The 19,715-nt window shown below is 46.1% G+C and overlaps 1 protein-coding gene across 1 annotated transcript in view; it reads right to left on the bottom strand.

The window, feature by feature from the left end:
• The window catches only part of SLC35G2 (solute carrier family 35 member G2), a 41,380-nt gene extending 27,975 nt beyond the window's left edge, over positions 1 to 13,405 (bottom strand). Inside the window, exon 1 of the mRNA XM_029056265.1 lies at positions 13,005 to 13,405. The gene's annotated coding sequence lies outside the window, so the exon portion shown is untranslated. The remainder of the gene's footprint in view (positions 1 to 13,004) is intronic.
• Positions 13,406 to 19,715: the final 6,310 nt, after the last annotated feature.

Genomic DNA, 19,715 nt, shown 5'->3' with positions numbered 1-19,715 from the left:
CCTCCTGTCTCTCCCCACTTCAGCCTATTCTTCATTCTGCTGTCCCGATCATCTTCCTGCAGAAACGCTCTGGGCATGTCACTCACCTCCTTAAAAACTTCCAGTGGTTGCCTATCGACCTCCGCACGAAACAAAAACTTCTCACTCTAGGCTTCAAGGCTCTCCATCACCTTGCCCCCTCCTACCTCTCCTCCCTTCTCTCTTAATAATAATAATAATAATGTTGGTATTTGTTAAGCGCTTACTATGTGCCGAGCACTGTTCTAAGCGCTGGGGTAGACATAGGGGAATCAGGTTGTCCCACGTGGGGCTCACAGTCTTAATCCCCATTTTACAGATGAGGGAACTGAGGCACAGAGAAGTTAAGTGACTCGCCCACAGTCACACAGCCGACAAGTGGCAGAGCTGGGATTCGAACTCATGAGCCCTGACTCCAAAGCCCATGCTCTTTCCACTGAGCCACGCTCTTTCTACTCCCCACTCCGCACGCTCCGCTCCTCTGCCGCCCACCTCCTCACAGTCTCCCGTTCACGCCTATCCTGCCGGCGACCTCTGGCCCACGTCCTACCTCTGTCCTGGAACGTCCTCCCTCCTCACCTCCGCCAAACTAACTCTCTTCCCCTCTTCAAACCCCTATTGAGAGCTCACCTCCTCCAAGAGGTCTTCCCAGACTGAGCTTCCCCTTTTCCCTCTGCTCCCTCAGCTCCCTCTCTGCTCCCCCTCCACCCTCTGCTCCCTTCCCCTTCTCTCCTTCACCTCCCCTCAGCTAAGCCCCCTTTCCCTCTGCTCCTCCCCCTCTCCCTTCCCCTCCCCTCAGCACTGTGCTCATTTGTCTCTATTTTTATTACCCTATTTATTTTGTTAATGAGGTGTACATCCCCTTGATTCTATTTATCGTGATTATGTTGTCTTGTTTTTGTCTGTCTGTCTCCCCCAGTTAGACTGTAAGCCCCTCATTGGGCAGGGATTATCTCTATCTGTTGCCGAATTGTACATTCCAAGCACTTAATACAGTGCTCTGCACATAGTAAACACTCAATAAATACTACTGAATGAATGAATGAATCATTCACCCAACGAGAGTGTCCTCTCATGGGCCGGGCCAACTGCAGCTTGGGTGTCCAGGGGCCGCTGACGATTCCGCCTCTTGATTTCAGTGCGCCTGGAGCCACCGCTCCGAAAGAGCCACCTCTATTTGTGACTGCCACCTGGCAGGCCGGCATCTCCCCTGCTCTGGTCATCCAGCACGTCGCAGCTAACTCCCCTTCAGAAGTCATGGCCCACTCCTTGTCACTAGCAAGGAGGGACAATGCTGCTTTTTTTTAATGGAATTTGTTAAGCATTTACTATGTTGCAGGTACTGTACTAAGTGCTGGGGTGGATAGATACACAGGTTGGACACAGTTCCTGTCCCACATGGGGCTTACAGTCTTAACTCCCCTTTAACAAATGAGGGAACTGAGCCACAGACTTGCCCAGGATCATATAACAGACAAGTGTTGGGGCCAGAATTAGAACCCAGGTCCTCTGACTCCCAGCCCCATCCTCTTTCCTCTAGATGCCGCTGCTTTTTATTTTTTAAAGCCACAAAAGATAGACCTGAAGAGATAGAACTCCCATGGTGGTCTTCCAACTAATACAGCCAATACCAAGGGGATGGTCAAAGTCCAATCACCTCCCAGAAATCCACTATGACAGTGGAAGTATGAGCTCATTGTGGGCAGGGGATGTGTCTGTTTGTTGTTGTATCGTATTCTCCCAAGCTCTTAGCGCAGTGTTTTGCACATGGTATGCGCTCAATAAATACGACTGAATGAATCAGTGAGAAGCAGCATGATCTAGTGGAAAGAGCACGGGCCTGGGAGTCAGAAGGACCTGGCTTCTAATCCCAGTTCTGCTATTTGTCTGCTGCATGACCTTGGGTAAGTCACTTAACTTCTCTGTATCATCTTGTATCTACCCTAGCATTTAGAAAAGTGCCTGATGCATATTAAGCACTTAACAAATATCATTAAAAAAAGGTGACTCTACAGCTGGGAAGGATTGTAGAATTTAGTTGCTAATGAGCTACTGGCAAGATGGTGCTGTTGATCACTTAACAGTGAGTTCTGTAGAAGTGCTGGAACTCCGTACACCTGTCTTTTTTTAAAAAATGGTATTCATTAAGCACTTACTATGTGTCAAGCACTGTTCTAAGCGTTGAGGTAGAGACAAGATCATCAGGTCCCACATGGGGCTCACCATCTATGTAGGAGGGAGATCAACCAATCGTATTTGAGTGCCTACTGTGTGCAGAGCGCTATACTAAGCATTTGGAAGAGTGCAATAGAAAAGACAATAATAATAATGATAATAACAATGGTATTTGTTAAGAGCTTACTATGTGCCAGGTACTGTACTAAGCACTGGGGTGGATACAAGGAAATGGAGTCGGTAGACACATTCCCTGCCCACAGTGAGCTTACAGTCTACAGAGATCAAGAGACTAAGCATCAAATCCCCATTTTACAGTAAAGGAAATGAAGGTCCAGAGTTGTTGCGTCACTCTCCTCAGTGTCACAAAGCAGGCATTCATTCATTCAATAGTATTTATTGAGCACTTACTATGCGCAGAGCACTGTACTAAGCGCTTGGAATGGACAATTCGGCAAGAGATGGAAAATTAAAGTAGAAAATTACCTCCCCGCAATTCACTCACTCATGTGGTACAACTGGGATTCGAACCCAGTTCTTCTGACTCCCTGGCCATTCTACTAGGTCTACTATGTTCATTCTACTAGGACACACAGACAGTGTCTTGGGCCCAAGCCAGTGGTTCACAAATATCACAAGCAGCAAATGGGTCCCACAAACCTGGAGCTTAACCCAAAGAGCATCACGGACCAATGGCTAGAGCACAGGTCTGGGAATCAGAAGGTCACGGATGCCAGCTCTGCCATTTGTCTGCTGTGTGACCTTGGGCAAGTCACTTCACTTCTCTGGGCTTCAGTTACCTCGTCTGTAAAATGGGATTAAGACTTTGAACCCCATGCGGGACAGGGAAAGGGTCCAACCTCATTTGCTAGTATCCATCCCAGCTACATAGTGTCTGCTACATAGTAGGTGCTTTACAAACACCACAGTTATTATTGTTATTGTTAACGAGCTGAAAGTTCAGGGCTGTGCTAGTGCTTAGCCCCAGTGGCCACGTGTAATGGGTTCATTAGACTAAATTAGATCAAATTTGCCACATCCTAATCCTTAGTCAATCATATTTATGGAGTGCTTACTGTGTAAAGCACTGTACTAAGTGGTAGGGAGAGTACACTACAGCAATAAACAGACACGTTCCCTGCCACAGTGGTGGCTTCAAGTTGGGAGCATTTCATTTGCAGTGATTTTCATTTTCTTGAGAAGACTAGAGATTTAAAATTGGGTTTTAGTTTAAATAGATTTTGTAAATGTTAGTGAGCTCTCTCCATGGCATGGTGATATTTTAAAGAGTCAAGGGAAAGAGCCTTGGAAAAGCCATTTACTTCCCATCATTAACGTGGGCAAAAAGGAAATGATCATCAAAAGGCTTAAACCAAACAGCTGTGATTAAAAAGCTTTTAAAGGAATGGCAGCAGCTGCCTTCCTATTCTGATGGATCTGCTGAAAAGAGCCCTTCTGGGAGAGACAGCTTTGGGTCGAGCAAAATTTAGATTCATTCACAGGCACAGAAATCACCCCAGACTTCCAGGTCAATCAGAGAGCTGCATCGCAGTGTGGAAGGTAAAAAACCTTGATCTCTTTTTGTATTTTTTCAACACTTAATTTGTGCCAGGCACTGCAGGAGATATAAATTTATCAGGTTGGACAGAGTCCATATCCAACATGGGGCTTACGGTCTTAATCCCCGTTTTACACATGAGGAAATTGAGGTCCAAGAAATTGAGTGACTTACCCAAAGTCACCCAGCAGACAATTGGCAGAGCCAGAACTAGAACTCAGGTCCTTCTCACCCTCGGGCTCGTGCTCTATCCACTAGGCTCCACTGCAAGAGCAGGGAGAAGTCTGAGGACTCTCTCTTCCAAAGCACATTCTTTTAGTTCTCTTGACGTCATAGTCTTGGCTTGTTCATTCATTGTCATATTTATTGAGCGCTTACTGTGTGCAGAGTACTGTACTAAGCGCTTGGAATGTACAGTTTGGCAACAGATAGAGACAGTCCCTGCCCAACAACCGGCTCACAGTCTAAACAGGGGAGACAGACAACAAAACAAGAGCTTAATAATAATTAATAATAATGTTGGTATTTGTTAAGTGCTTACTATGTGCCGAGCACTGTTCTAAGCGCTGGGGTAGACATAGGGGAATCAGGTTGTCCCACGTGGGGCTCATAGTCTTCATCCCCATTTTACAGATGAGGGAACTGAAGCACAGAGAAGTTAAGTGACTTGCCCACAGTCACACAGCCGACAAGTGGCAGAGCTGGGATTCAAACTCATGAGCCCTGACTCCAAAGCCCGTGCTCTTTCCACTGAGCCACGCTGCTTCTCCAAGAGCTTGGTGTTGTGGCAATCCAGTGTTGCTGTTGTCTTTCTGTCTACCCCCACTTAGAGTGGAAGCCCCCTGTCCTCAACCCCCCATGGGACAGGGACTGTGACTAAACTTTTAAATTTGATCTATCCCCGTGCTTGGCCCCTAATAAGCACTTGGTGAATTTCAAAACTAACTGTTTCGGAGGTGGGCAGTGATAACATTTTAAAAACTGAGAATCCACAGCAGCGTGACTGAGTTGAAAGAGCATAAACGTGGGAGACAGGGAGTTCTTCTTTCTAATCCCAGCTCTGCCGTGAAAGAAGCGATGGAGGTTGGAGCAATATTTATAGTAGCTGTGGTGGGAGGAGACGCAGGAGCAGTCGTAGTAATATTTAGACAAGCAGCGTGGTTCAGTGGAAAGAGCCCGGGCTTGGGAGTCAGAGGCCGTGGGTTCGAATCCCCGCTCCGCTGCTTGTCTGCTGTGTGACATGGGGCAAGTCGCTTCACTTCTCTGGGCCTCAGTTGCCTCATCTGGAAAATGGGGATTTTCAATGTATCGAAATGTATCGACCCCTGGGCTCAGAACAGGGCTTGGCATAGAGTAAGGCTTAACAAATACCAGATGTGGGCTGAGCAGTTCTTCAGGGAGATGAGACGTGCAATAATAGCATGAAGTTTGGATTAGAGGAGGGAGAGGCTGGAGGCTGGGAGATGAAGATGTTGATAATAATGGTGGTATTTGTTAGGAGCTTAACTCTGTGCTAGGCACTATACTAAGCACTGGGGTTGATACAAGCAAATCACGTTGAACACAGTCCCGTCCCATGTGGGGCTCACCGTCTCAATCCCCATTTTACAGATGAGGTAGCTGAGGCACAGAGAAGTTAAGTGACTTGCCCAAAGTCACACAGCTGATAAGCTAATGCTGATGCACTAGTCTAAGCCATGCTATGACCAGACTTTGTCCAAAGGTAACAGCAGTTTGGGTGAAGCAGCGTGGCTCAGTGGAAAGAGCACGGGCTTGGGAGTTAGAGGTCATGGGTTCGAATCTTTGCTCTGCCACTTATCAGCTGTGTGACTGTGGGCAAGTCACTTAACTTCTCTGTGCCTCAGTTACCTCATCTGTAAAATGGGGATTAAGACTGTGAGCCCCACGTGGGGACAACCTGATTTCCCTGTGTCTACCCCAGCGCTTAGAACAGTGCTCTGCACGTAGTAAGCGCTTAACAAATACCAACATTAAGATTAAGTAATAATAATAATTAATAACAATCATTAAGCACTTATTATGTGCCTAGCACTGTACTGAGCACTGAGGTAGATACAGATAATCAGGTCAGCTTCAGTCCCTGTCCCTCATGTGGCTCACAGTCTAAGAAGGAGAACAGGGAGAATAAAATAGATTATTGGTAATAATTCTGTGTGACTTTTCTGTCCTTCAGTTTCCTCTTACCTGTAGTATTTGTTGACTGCTTACTATGTGCCAAGCACTGTTCTAAGCACTGGACTCTGTCTAACATGATTTGCTTGTATTCACCCCAGTGCTTAGTACAATAAATGTTTAACAAATACCACAATTATCATTACTATTATTATTATCGGCTCCACATGGGGCTTACAGTCAAAGTAGAAGGAAGAATAGATACTGAATCCCAGTTTGGCAGATGAGGAAACTGAATCACAGAGAAGTGAAGTGACTTGCCCAAGGACACACGGAAGATATGAGGTGGAATCAGGATTAGAACCCAGGCCCCCTGACTCCCCAGCTTGTGTGCTCTTTCCACCAGGCCACTCTGCTCATTTGTATAATTGGGATTAAATACTGTTGTCCCTTCCTTTTAGAGTGTAAACCCAATATAGGACAGGAACTGTATCCAATCTCCTTATAATGTATCAATTCTAGTGTTTAGCATGGTGTTTGGCTCAGAGTAAGTTCTTAACAAGCATAATAATAATTGTTAATAATAAGAAGGATAATTTACTGTGGTAGATGCAGAATAAATCAATCAGGCACAGTCCCTGTCCCACATAGGGCTCACGGTCTAACAGGGATGGAGAACCGGCATTGATTTTACAGATGAGGAAAATGAGGCACAGAGAAGTTGAGACCTACCCACGGTCACACAGCTGGTAAGCGACGGAGCTGGGATTAGAACCCAAATCTCTCGACCCCCCCCCCGTCTTGTGCCCTTTCTACTAGGCCACACTCTTCCTCCCCTGGATCCTTCTCTGAAGGCAAGAAAGTAGTCATTTTGGCAGACTCTATCCCCTCCTCTCAGAGACTTAGGTTCACGATATTGTGAGATTGCAAAGGACAGTGATACTGGTTACCTTCTAAAAAAGCAAACTATGGAAAGGAATCAGCATGAACACTTGGCTTTCATCGCTTTCTTAGGGATCCCAGATCTTTGGCTGAGTCCCGGCCTATATTTGTGTTGATGAGGAAAATGTAGCTTGAAATTAGCAGAAAAGCTGTCCACTTGTATCAGTATCCACATTAACAGACCATCACCTATTGTGTGCAGAGCACTGTTTAAGCACCTCGAGGACATACAAAAGAAATTATTATTATTAAGTGCCGTCGAGTCATTTCTGATTCCTAGCAACTCCATGAATATATTTTCTCCAGAATGTCCTGTCTTCTGCCGTAATCTGTAACCGTCCTAATGGTTCTTCCTTTATCATTGTTATTGTCTCTATCCATCTAGCTGCCCGTCTGCCACTTCCACATTTTCCGTGGATTTTTCCTAGCATTAGTGTCTTCTCCAGAGAATCAGTCCTCCTAATTGCGTGTCCAAAAAATGCTTATCTAATTTGAGTCATTTGGACTTAAATGGAGGAGGTAATAATAATAATGGTATTTGTAAAACTCTTACTATGTGCCAAGCACTGTACTAAGCCCTGGGGTGGATACAAGAAAATCAGGTTGGACAGTGTCTGTCCCATGTAGGGCTCACAGTCTCAATCCCCATTTGACAGATGAGGGAACTGAGGCCCAAAGAAGTGAAGTGACTTGCCCAAGGTCACACAGCAGACAAGTGGAAGAGCCGGCATTAGGACCCAGGTCCTTCTGACTGCCAGGCCTAGAGTCTATCCACTAGACCACACAAGGAACTGAAAATCCCCCAATGGATGAATTGATAATAATATTGGTATCTGTTAAGCGCTTACCATGTACAGACCACTGTTCTAAGCACTGGGGTGGATACAGGGTAATCAGGTCATCCCACGTGAGGCTCACAGTCTTCATCCCCATTTTACAGATGAGGTCACTGAGGCACAGAGAAGTGAAGTGACTTGCCCACAGTCACACAACTGACAAGGGATTCAAACCCATGACCTCTGACTCCCAAGCCCAGGCTCTTTCCACTGAGCTACGCTGCTTCTCTTGATGAATTGATGAACGTAGCATAATAAAGAGTAAAAAAATAGATATCGCCTCACTAACACCGTCTCTCAGTGTTCTCCTTCAGGTGCCCTTCTCTCTACCAAACTCTCCCTTTTCCAGGCCAAAGCTGCATGAATTCAGGCCAGGGAGCTTATTAATCCAGTTCAATTTTGAAGGATTTCTATGTTGAAAAGCAAAATAATAAGAAAACTTATTTTGAGAAATTGAGTTGCAACTTTAAAATGTTACGATTAGCAGAAAATGACTGCACACTGAATTTCAATATTCATTTATTTCCATTAGTTTTTGTGAACCAATTAAAAATGAAAGGTATTGTATTAAAGTAGTCATGTTGAGGACTGAAAATAGTTCCTGTTGAGCAGCTTGCATGAGTGTAATGTGCAAAATGCAAATTTATATCTATCTTGAAAGTAAGTAATATTTGTTTGAACGCCATATTCACAGAACCAATTTCTAATTTCATGTTGAATATATGTATGTTTTGACCAAATGCAGAAGACTCCACATATTCAGTTTGAACTCTAATTATATTATGGGACTTCACATCCTACACAATGAAACCAGCACAGTTAAAGAGCACTAAATGTGAATTTACATTTTCCAAGTGAATAATATTTTTCAAATGATTTCTGCCTTTCCGCTTTCGTTCTGCAAGTCAAAATGATTCCAGTCACTATCGAGCTTTCATTTTTGATGTTATTTACAGAATATTCTATTCTCAACAAATTTCAAATTGGCCTCTTGCCAGAATAAATCTATTTCCACATCAAACACGTACAAATGCCAGAAGGGTCGGCAAAAGCCGGACATCGCCAACCGTAAAATCTCTCTGTGGCTGCATCTAGAGAGAGACGGACACGAAAACCATTGATTTTCGCACAGTTCAGGACCAGGCTAAGGTTTCTGAACAGCTTCTAGGAAGTCAAAACATGCTAAAAAAGACAACCCTGCTCTAGGAAATCAGGCCCTTTCTGATAACACAAGTTTTTCTAAAGGCATCGATATTATCTCTAGGTCTGGAAGGATCTCTGAAAGAATCAGGTGCATCGCTGGAGCCCGAACACAGCTAGAATCTGCCTCTGTGCTAGAGTAGGCTTAGTTCTGACAGTTTCCTATGGCAGTAGGATATATGGAGCCAAACGGCTGTGGGGAATGGAGGGGAAATGCAGCCTCTCATGCAATCAGCCCTTGATTACGAAGCAGAAGAGGTTTCAGCACCATGGACACGAAAAAAGCACCTTGTTGGTTCCCGTTCAACAAAGGCCAGGACCGAAGGTGACATTCCCAGTGTCCTGGTTCACAGCCTTGTAAAACCCTTGGTGGAATGACCTCGAGGGAATACCTAACTTCTCAGTTCCCAAGCCCTCTCCTCCTCTCTCCCTCCCCCCATCTTCGAGCATGATCTTTTAAAGACCTGCTGAAAAAAACAGATTCCACAACTCCGCCCCGCTGACCATTCCAGCCCTCAGTGTTAGGATATGATGCCGTGTCTCTAACTTCAGTGTCTCAGACTACAATCCTCAGGTAGTTCTCCCTCCTGCAATAAAGGCTCATTGACTTGGATTGTTAGCCACCTAAGCCACAGTGACCACGTCTAAATCCCATCTGTGTATTCTCTCACAGTGTTTAGTACAGGGCTCTGTACACATTCAATCATTTGTAATTATTGAGTGCTTTCTGTGTGCAAAGAACTGTACTAGTGTACTTGAGAGAGTACAATGTGACAATAAACAGGTACATTCCCTGCCCACAGTGATTTTACATTATCCATCAATCAATTGATGGTATTTATTCAGAGTATTGTACTAAATGCTTGGGAGAGTACAACCCAGCAGAACTGGTAGACATATTCCATGACTACAAAGAGCTTACAGTGTGAGCCCCACGTGGGGCAGTGACTGTGTCTAACCTGATTTGCTTATATCCACCCCAGAGCTTAGTAATAATAATAATAATGTTGTTATTTAAGTGCTTACTATGTGCAGAACACTGTTCTAAGCGCTGGGGTAGATACTGGGTAATTAGGTTGTCCCACGGGAGGCTCACATTCTTAATCCCCCTTTTACAGATGAGGTCACTGAGGCACAGAGAAGTTAAGTGACTTGCCCACAGTCACACAGCTGACAAGTGGCAGAGCTGGGAGTAGAACCCATGACCTCTGACTCCCGAGCCTGGGCTTTTTCCACTGAGCCACGTTTCTGGAACACCGTAAGTGCTAAAGAAATACTACCAGCCAGCTTACCTACCACCTCTTCTCCCCAGGGAAATCCCACATACTTCTACATTTTGTCAGCTTATCCCCTGGGCCTCCTCTACTAATAGCCACAGTCAGTCAGTCAATCGTATTTAATGAGTGCTTACTGTGGGCAGAGCACTGTACTAAGTGCTTGGAAGAGTATACAGCAACAATAAAACAGAATCATTCCCTGTCTACAATGAGCTTACAGTCTAGAGGGAGAGACAGACATTAATAGAAAGAAATAAAATTACAGATATGGACATAAGTGCTGTGGGACTGGGAAGGGGGATGAAGAAAGGGAGCAAGTCAGGGTGGTACAGAAGGGAGTGGGAGAAGAGAAAAGGAGGGTTTAGGGAATACCTCTTGGAGGACATGTGCCTTCAATAAGGCTTGGAAGGTGGGGAGAGTCATAGTCTGTCAGATACGAAGAGGGAAGATGTTCCAGGCTAAAGTAAGACGGGGTAAGAGGTCAGCATAGTCCATTTGGACTCTATGGGGATAATGAATGAAAAGCAATGTAGTGTAGGGGAATGGGAATCAGGAGACCTGAGTTCTAATTCCTACTCTGCTTCTTGCCTGCTATGTGATCTTGGGCAAATCAATTGACTTCTCTGGATCTCAACTTCCTCATTTGTAAAATGGAGATTTAATACTGGTTCTCCCTCCCCTTAGACCATCAGCTCCATGTGGGACAAGGGACAGTATACAATTTGATCACACTGTATCTACCCCAGCATTTAGTACAGTCCTAGGCACAGAGTAAGCATTTAACAAATACCATTATTATCATAATTAACATTATTATTAATATCACATAGGAGAACACATGTGTTTCCTTTGGACAAATAACTATTCAATCACTGGTACGCATCCTTGCTAGGGAGTATGCTCAGATCTCTTCTCTGGCCCCAGATTGCACTCTTTTACATTTTATAGTGGCCCAGAGATGAGAAAAAAAACCCAGGGAGATAGTCACAGCACTGGGACAGAATCTGGAATAGATGGGGGCACTGTCTGGTCACAGTGTACTCGGTGGACATTCAGCTAACAGAGCTGAAATTGCAGAGGGTGGGGGGAAGGAGAAAGGAGGGGATGAGGGTGGGGGAAAAACATCACCAACATGGATCCTCTTTCTCCTTCTCAGCAGGATTTTCTCAGTCCTAGTACAGATCTATGCTGCTCACGCGGGTAAAGGACCTGTTGAGTTGTAGACTGATTTCCATGCCCTATGGGCACGCACCATCCCATTATTTATGCCCGAGAAACCCAGGGAGACCATGAGAGGCATGTCTGTGGAGATGCTAGGCTATATCTGTTGGCTTCTTGGCTTCCTTCCCTTCCCTCCACCCACCCCCTGCCCACCTCACTGGAGTTAAAGGTGATGAGTGATTCCTCTTGATAATATGTTTCTCATATTCTCTCTCATCTTCTTCCTCTATTACCCTGTCTTCCCCCTCCAAGCCCGCTCCCCCCATCCTCCCTGCCTCATGCACATACTCTAATGTCTCCCTCTGTGTCTCTAGCTCAGGATCTCTGCCTAGGGAAGGTGAAATGTTGCCTTAACTATCCTAACCCTAGAAAGGTCTGTCCAGGTTCCCAAAAAAGAGCATTAGGGAGAATGAGTCCCAAGAGAATGCAGTGAAAATGCCAAGCGAAGAGACATGACACTAAAAGTTCTGGCTGTAGAATTAGGGGGTGAAGATAAGTGAATGGGGTCCTCTGAACCCCTGATTCCACAGGGCTTCTCCCTCCTCCCCTCCCCATTCCCCCTACTCCCTCCCTCTGCTCTACCCCCTTCCCCTCCCCACAGCACTTGTGTATATTTGTGTATATCATTTATTACTCTATTTTATTAATAAGCTACATATATCTATGATTCTATTTATCTATTTTGATGGTATTGAAGCCTGACTACTTGTTTTGTTTTGCTGTCTCCCCCTTTTAGACTGTGAGCCCGTTGTTGGGCAGGGATCGTCTCTGTTGCCAAATTATACATTTCAAGCGCTTAGTACAGTGCTCTGCACACAGTAAGCGCTAAATAAATATGATTGAATGAATGAATGAAGAAGTCCAAAAAGTAGGTTTTCTCAGAGGCGAACAATTCACAAGAATGCTAGGGGCCAGGGTAGGGAGAAAGGGGAGCCACTGGGAACAGTGCCATGTTCTGGTTTCAACATCCCCACAGCCCAACAACTCCTATTCATTTATTCATACGATTGAATATATGAATGAATGAATATATGAATGAATACATGAATAAATAGACTCGTTCCCTGCCCACAACAAGCTCACGGTCTAGAGCTATAGATGGAACTCACAGGACAACCAGATACCCAATCAGGCAGTTCAGCCACGTCTTGATCTAGTCCCAGCCAGGAATTTAGTTGGTCCTCCCAAAATGGGGGAAGGGTGCCAGATTCTCATCTCTCCCAAAGATCAGGAGATGAATTCTCCAGTCTCCTCTCCCCAGCCTACAGAAGGAACCGGAGCAAAGAAAGAAAGTATTTTAAATCTGTCCTGTTTTAAATCCTCTTCAGTCCCCTCCCCTATCTGCCCCTTCATATCTTCCTGCAACCTCCTACCCAGCCCCTCTAGACTCTAAGCTCGTTGTGGGCAGGGGACATGACTACCAACTCTGCTAAATTGTACTCTCCCAAGTGCTTAGCACAGAGTAAACACTCAAATACCATTGATCGATTGACTGAGCCTCAACCTACATGTCCATTGGAAGGAAAACAGAAAAGCCGGAGGGAGCCACTGTGAAACGCAAAGACAGACTCCTCTGGATCCCGCAAAAGGCCAAGGAATGGGGAAGGGGGGAAGCCCAGAAAACTGCAGTTTTTATTTTTTTACCTCTCTTTCCCGGTGACGAAGGGACACGGACCTTTCTACTTCTTTGCCGAAGTCTGGAAGTTGTTGCCTTCGGCAAACGAAGAAAATCAGCAGGGTTAGAGGAAGAGAGAGCAGGAAGCGTGGGGAAATGTCTCTGCCCGGGTTTCCATTTCCCTCCGTCTGGAAAACCCCAGGGAATAAAGCAGAGGCGAGGAAGGCCTCCTGGCTCTCAATCTGCTGGACAGCCACTAACCGCTGTGCATACTTGGGGGGTGGTGTGGGTGGGGGGTCTCTGAGGATGCTGCTATTGCTGCTATTCCCGCTGCTGCCCTTCTCCAGGGGACTCTCCCTCCTCCCTCGCTCCGCAGATGTCTGGCATGGAAGGGGCGAAGCAGGGGGAGGAGGGGAGGAAAGAGGCCGCAGTTTGGAGCAGCGAGGGGGTGGGGGATGAAAAGAGAGGAGGGAGGAGGGGGCGAGGAGTGGAGGGTGGAGAAGCAGCTGAGCATGCGTGTTCAGCAGCAGCCCTGCTTCTTGGGGGTGAGGAAGGGGTGTCTCAGAATAAGGATAGGCACTTTGCCCCCGCCCCCCAATAATGTCTATTTCCACTTTGGGTGAATTTATCTAATCCTTGAGATTCTCCCCCCCCACCCACCTCCCACCCTTTCCATCAGATTGAGCTGTCGGGAATCATTTCCTGACTTCACTGAAGAAGCCCAGGAGGTGAACCAAAATAAAGGTAGCACCTCTTGAAGGTCACTTTGACATAGTTTTGGAAGGAAAAATTCACTGTTAAATTCAAGTGTTTTTGGTTTGTTTGTTTCTGGTTTGTGTATTTTAAGTTACTCTTTTAAGAATTATTTAGCTAATAATAATGATTTTGGTATTTGTTAAGTGCTTACTATGTGCCCAACCACTGTTCTAAGTGCTGGGGTAGATACAAGTTATTAATAATAATAAATGTAGTATTTAAGCACTTACTATGTGTCAGGTATTGTATTAAGTGCTGGGGTGGATACAAGGAAATCGGGTTGGACACAGTCCCTGTTCCACATGGGGCTTACAGTTTCAATTCCCACTTTACAGATGAAGTAACCGAGACCCAGAGACGTGATGTGACTTGCCCAGGTTCACAGAGTAGACAAGTGGCAAGGCTGGGATTAGAGCCCATGATCTTCTGCAGCCCAGGCCCATACTCTATCCATTACGCCAATCAGGTTGGACGCAGTCCCTGTCCCACCTGGGGCTCACACTCTTACTCCCTATTTTACAGATGAACGGAGGCCCAGAGAAGTGAAGTGACTTGCCCAGGGTCATCCAGAAGACATGTGGCAGAGCTGGGATTAGAACCCATGTCCTCTGACTCCCAGGGCCATGCTAGAACTGAACCTGGAGGAAGAGAATGAGCAGGTGAAGTGGATGGGTGAGTGGGGAGATGGACTGAGGCAGTAATTGAATAATCAATTGGTAATTGTAATCAATCAGTAATGGGACTGAAGAGCGGGGGTGGGGTTTCTTTCCTGAGTCTCTCTCTCTCCTCGTGTCTCTGAAGGAGGGGGGGATGGGACCCCGAGATCCAATGGAGGGGTCCCAGAGAGGGCGAAGGATGGTTTGTCGGTTGGTCGCCGGGCAGCCGGCTACCCAAGCGTTCTTCTGGCTGCAATAGCGGCAACGGGAGTCAATTTTCTTTTGAGGAACTACTTTACCAGATGGAGATCTGCCTTGGAGAATGAGAAATAGGAAACAAAAGCCAGGAAAGCTGTTTAAATGGCAAACGATTGTGACCAGTGTCAGGGCCCCAGAGCTCCCCTCCGGCCTTCTCTGGTCTCCCTCTACACAACGGGATGGTTCTGAATCAGTCAGCTGAGGAGGGGGATTTGCTGAGACCTCCGGGAAATAATAATAATAATGATGGCATTTGTTAAGCGCTTACTATATGCCAAGCACTGTTCTAAGCACTGGGATACAAGGTAATTAGATTGTCCCAAGTGGGGCTCCCAGTCTTAATCCCCATTTATTGATGAGGTAACTGAGGCACAGAGAAGTGAAGTGACTTGCCCAAAGTCACACAGCTGGCAAGTGGCGGAGCCGGGATTAGAACCCGTGAACTCTGACTCCCAAGCCCGGGCTCTTTCCACTGAGCCATGCTGCTTCTCTAAGCGTGGATGGAAGATCCATCTGTCCAGCAATGATATTTACTGAGCACCTGTTGGATCATTCTACTAAATAATAATGCTGGTATTTGTTAAGCGCTTACTATGTGCAGAGCACTGTTCTAAGCGCTGGGGGGGATACAGGGTAATCAGGTTGTCCCACGTGAGGCTCACAGTTAATCCCCATTTTACAGATGAGGTAACTGAGGCACAGAGAAGTTAAGTGACTTGCCCACAGTCACACAGCTGACAAGTGGCAGAGCCGGGAGTCGAACTCATGACCTCTGACTCCAAAGCCCAGGCTCTTTCCACTAAGCCACGATCCTTGGGGGAGTACCACAGAGTTAGTGGACACGATCCCTGCTCTCAGGGAGCTCGAGGGGCAGGCGTTAAATAAAGATCTCCCTTAAAAGACCATCTTTAAAACAAACGTTATTGTCCCTCTGGATCCTATTATTACATTTTGTTTCTGTATTCAGAGGTCAGGGAGATGCTGGAAGAGCACATGCAAATATTCACACACAATCACACATACAAATGCACACAAGCTGTCCAGTTCAAAGAGGATGTTCATGAAGGGGAGACTGCACCATGAATGGGAATGTCCCTGGGCTCCGAATAAAACACCCCAAGCCTGTTTTTAGCCCTTGAAATGAAATGCCCAGGCGGCAGATCATTTGGACATTTCTGGGGTCAACTTGGAGAACTCAGTGGACAGGTAGATAATCTCCATTGCATTCAGAAAGGACTAGGTGCTGGCCGTCTCCTTGCCTGGACAATACAAAAAAATGTAGTTCCTCCCCTTTCGTTCTTCCTTCTCTCTCTCTTCTGTGGTGTTTGTTAAACACTCACCACGTGCTAGGCACTGGTCTTGGCACTGGGGTCTTGTCTTAAACTGTTAATAATGATAACTGTGGTATTTGTTAAACGCTTACTCTGTATCAAGCATTGTACCAAGTGCTGGGGTGGATACAAGCAACTCGGGTTGGGCACAGTCCTTATCCTCGTGGGGCTCCCCATTTTACAGATGAGGTGAATGAGGCACAGAGAAGTGAAGTGACTTATCCAAGGTCCTGTAGCAGACGTGTCACATTAGAACCCGTGACCTTCTGACTCCCAGGCCCGGGCTCTCTCCACTACACCATGGTGCTTCCCACGTTGCGACGTTGAGCCTTTGTTGTTGAGTCTGCTGTTGAGTCATCTTTGCCCATAGCGATTCCACAGACACATCTCTCCCGGGACGCCCCGCCTCCATCTGCAATCGTTCTGGTAGTGGATCCTTAAAATTTAATTTGTCTAAATACGGAGGTGGTTTATCAGTGCCTCCTTCTGAGCAATCAATTTGAGTCTCCACCCTCGACTCTCTCCCATGCCACAGCTGCCCAGCACAGGGGAGCTTGGATGTGGAGCAGATTGCTTTCCCCTCACTAGTCACTGGCCAAGCTAGGAATGGAATGGGTAGGGCTCTGCTTGACACTTCTTCCCAGAGTCGAGACTGGTAGACTACTGGAAACTCTCCTGGTGCCATCCTGAGAAGGGGAGCAATGCGGTAGACTCAAGATAATCAGGCTGGACACAGTCCATATTCCACATGGGGATCACAGCTTTAATCTCCATTTCAGAGATGAGGTAACTGAAACACAGAGAAGTGAAATAATGATAATAATTATGGTAGTAAAGTAATGATAATAATAGTTAATAATAATTATGGTATTTATTAAACACTTACTATGCGCCAAGCACTGTTGTAAGCCCTGGAGTAGATACAAGGTAATCAGGTTGTCCCACGAGGGGCTCACAGTCTTAATCCCCCTTTTCCAGATGAGGTAACGGAGGCACAGAGAAGTAAGTGACTTGCTCAAAGTCACACAGCTGATAAGTGGCGGAGTGGGGATTAGAATCCCTGACCTCTGACCCCCAAGCCCAGGCTCTTTCCACTAAGCCACGCTGCTTCTCCGAGAACACCCACCAGACAAATGGCAGAGCTGGGATTATAACCCAGGTCCTCTTACTCCCAGGCCCGTGCTCTTTTCATTAGGCAGCACTGCTTCTCTTTCCCCAGTCTAGCACTGGGGAGTGGGAACAAGTTGTTACCATGGGCAATTGGTGGGATGGAAAACAGGAAATATCTTCACGAAAATGTACTGTGCTGCATTATGTTTTCTTCCACAGCCTTATTCCAGCAGAGACTGGCTGGTATTTGTTAAGCGCTTATTATGTGCAGAGCACTGTTCTAAACGCTGGGGTAGGTACAAGGTAATCAGGTTGTCCCACGTGAGGCTCACAGTTAATCCCCATTTTACAGATGAGGTAACTGAGGGACAGAGAAGTTAAGTGACTTGCCTACAGTCACACAGCTGCAAGTGGCAGAGCTGGGATTCGAACCCATGACCTCTGACTCCCAAGCCCAGGCTCTTTCCACTGAGCCACGCTGCTTCTGTGTAATATGTATTACATATTTTATAAACAATTTAATGGAACATATGTTCACTGCCTTGTTTTCAATCTAATGGAAAAGTTATTTTTGTAGGAACTCGTCCTGATCAAAGGGAAAAGTGACATCACTTCACTTTTCTGTGCCTCAGTTACCTCATCTGTAAAATGGGGATTAAGACTGTGAGCCTCATGTGGGACAACCTGATTAACTTGTATCTACCCCAGTGCTTATAACAGTGCTTGGTGCATAGTAAGTGCTTAACAAATTCCATCATTATTAAAAGAAGGTTCATTTGAGGCCATAGAGACAGGATACATGAGAAGCAGCATGGCATAGAGGATAGAGCACAGATCTGGGAGTCAGAAGGTCATGGATTCTAATCCCAGCTCTGCCACTTATCTGCTTTGTGACCTTGGGCAAATTACTTCACTTCTCTTGGCCTCAGTTACCTCATCTGTCAAATGGGGATTGAGACTGTGAGCCCCATGTGAGACGATTACCTCGTATCTACCCCAGCGCTTAGAACAGTGCTTGGCATATAATAAGTGCTTAATAAATACAATAATAATAATAATAATGTTTTAGCCATAAGATTGCGGTCTTGTGCTAGGCCCCTGATTGTTCTGGGAATCCAGCCAATTGGCCACTGCTGGACAAGGCTTCTGGCAACAGTGTGTTACTCTCCTCCCTGCCAGGATGCTCATCAATATTGGAAAACTTGAATTTTGCTCAGCCAGAATCTCCAGAGCAGGAACTATTCTGCTCAGTCAGAGTCTACCTTCGATCTCCGGGCCTGCTCACTAACAAGATCAAGAGGGATCCCAGTTGACTGGAAACTCTCACTAGCCTGTTGGCAATCATCTTTAACCACCCAGAGGTCATCTCTGTCCCATTAGAATAATGATGATAATAATAATTCTTATTATTGCATTTGTTAAGCGCTTACTATGTGCCAGGCACTGTTCTAAGTGCTGGGGTAGATGGATTGGACACAGTCCCTGTCCCACATAGGGATCACAGTCTTAATCCCCATTTTACAGATGAGGGAACTGAGTCACGGAGAAGCTAAGTGACTTGCCCAAGGTCATAAAGCAGGCAAGTGGTGGAGCCGGGATTAGAACCTGTGACCTTCTGAGCCCCAGGCCTGTGCTCTATCCACTGTGCCATGCTGCTGTAATTGGTCAATCATGATGTCTGATCAATTAGGTACATTTTTTTTATGGTATTTGATAAGTGCTTACTATGTGCCAAGCACTGTACTAAGCACTGGGGGTCAGGATGGACACATTCCCAGCTACACATAGGGCTCACAGTCTTAATCCCCATTTTGCAGATGAGGTAACTGAGGCCCAGAGAAGTGAAGTGACTTGTCCGAGGCTATACGGCAGACAAGGGTCAGAGCGGGAATTAGAACCCAGCCTTCTGACTCCCAGGCCCATGCTCTGTCCACTAGACCACACTGCTTCTCTAATTTCCAAGCTATTGACTTCCCCCTCTAATGATGTGGAGGCTACCTCTGGTCAGGAAGGTCTGTTCCTAATTGGGCGGAAGAAGCTAGTCAAGGCAGAGAAAGAGAGGATGGGAAAACCTTCAGAAGAATCTAGCAGACCGGGAGGTACAGCGATGTCGCGGATCCCGGGACAGACTCCGGTGCGATCGATGAAATCGATCGATAAATAGTATTTACTGAGTACCTCCTCTGTGCAGAGCTCTGTACTATGCCCTTAGGAAGGTACGATAGAAGAAGGCATGATTCCAGCCTTCAAGGGATTTGCATTCCAACATGGGAGACAGACACAAAATACATTTTATAGATAGAAGGAAGAAAATGGACAGATAGACTAGTAGGTGCTTGAATAGTAGAGTATGTCAAGCCAAATGTACCCCAGTGCCTATGGGTGTCATTGAGGGTGCAAGTGCGAAGGTTGCGTAAAAGTGCTCAGGTGGTATTTGGGGGAATATGCTCTCGGGGGGTGGGGGGAGGAAAAATTAATCAGAAATGCAGCTTGGCCTAGTGGATGCAGCACAGCCTTGGGAGTCAGAGGACCTGGCTTCTAATCCTGGCTCCGCTACTTGTCTGCTGAGGCACCTCAATTCTCTGGGCCTCAGTTACCTTATCTGTAAAATAGAGACTAAGCCTATGAC

The sequence above is a fragment of the Ornithorhynchus anatinus genome, chromosome 1, assembly GCF_004115215.2.
Source record: "Ornithorhynchus anatinus isolate Pmale09 chromosome 1, mOrnAna1.pri.v4, whole genome shotgun sequence".
NCBI lineage: Eukaryota > Metazoa > Chordata > Mammalia > Monotremata > Ornithorhynchidae > Ornithorhynchus > Ornithorhynchus anatinus.
The sequence above is the reverse complement of the archived record's forward strand: the minus strand, read 5'-3'. Positions and strand labels throughout refer to the sequence as shown.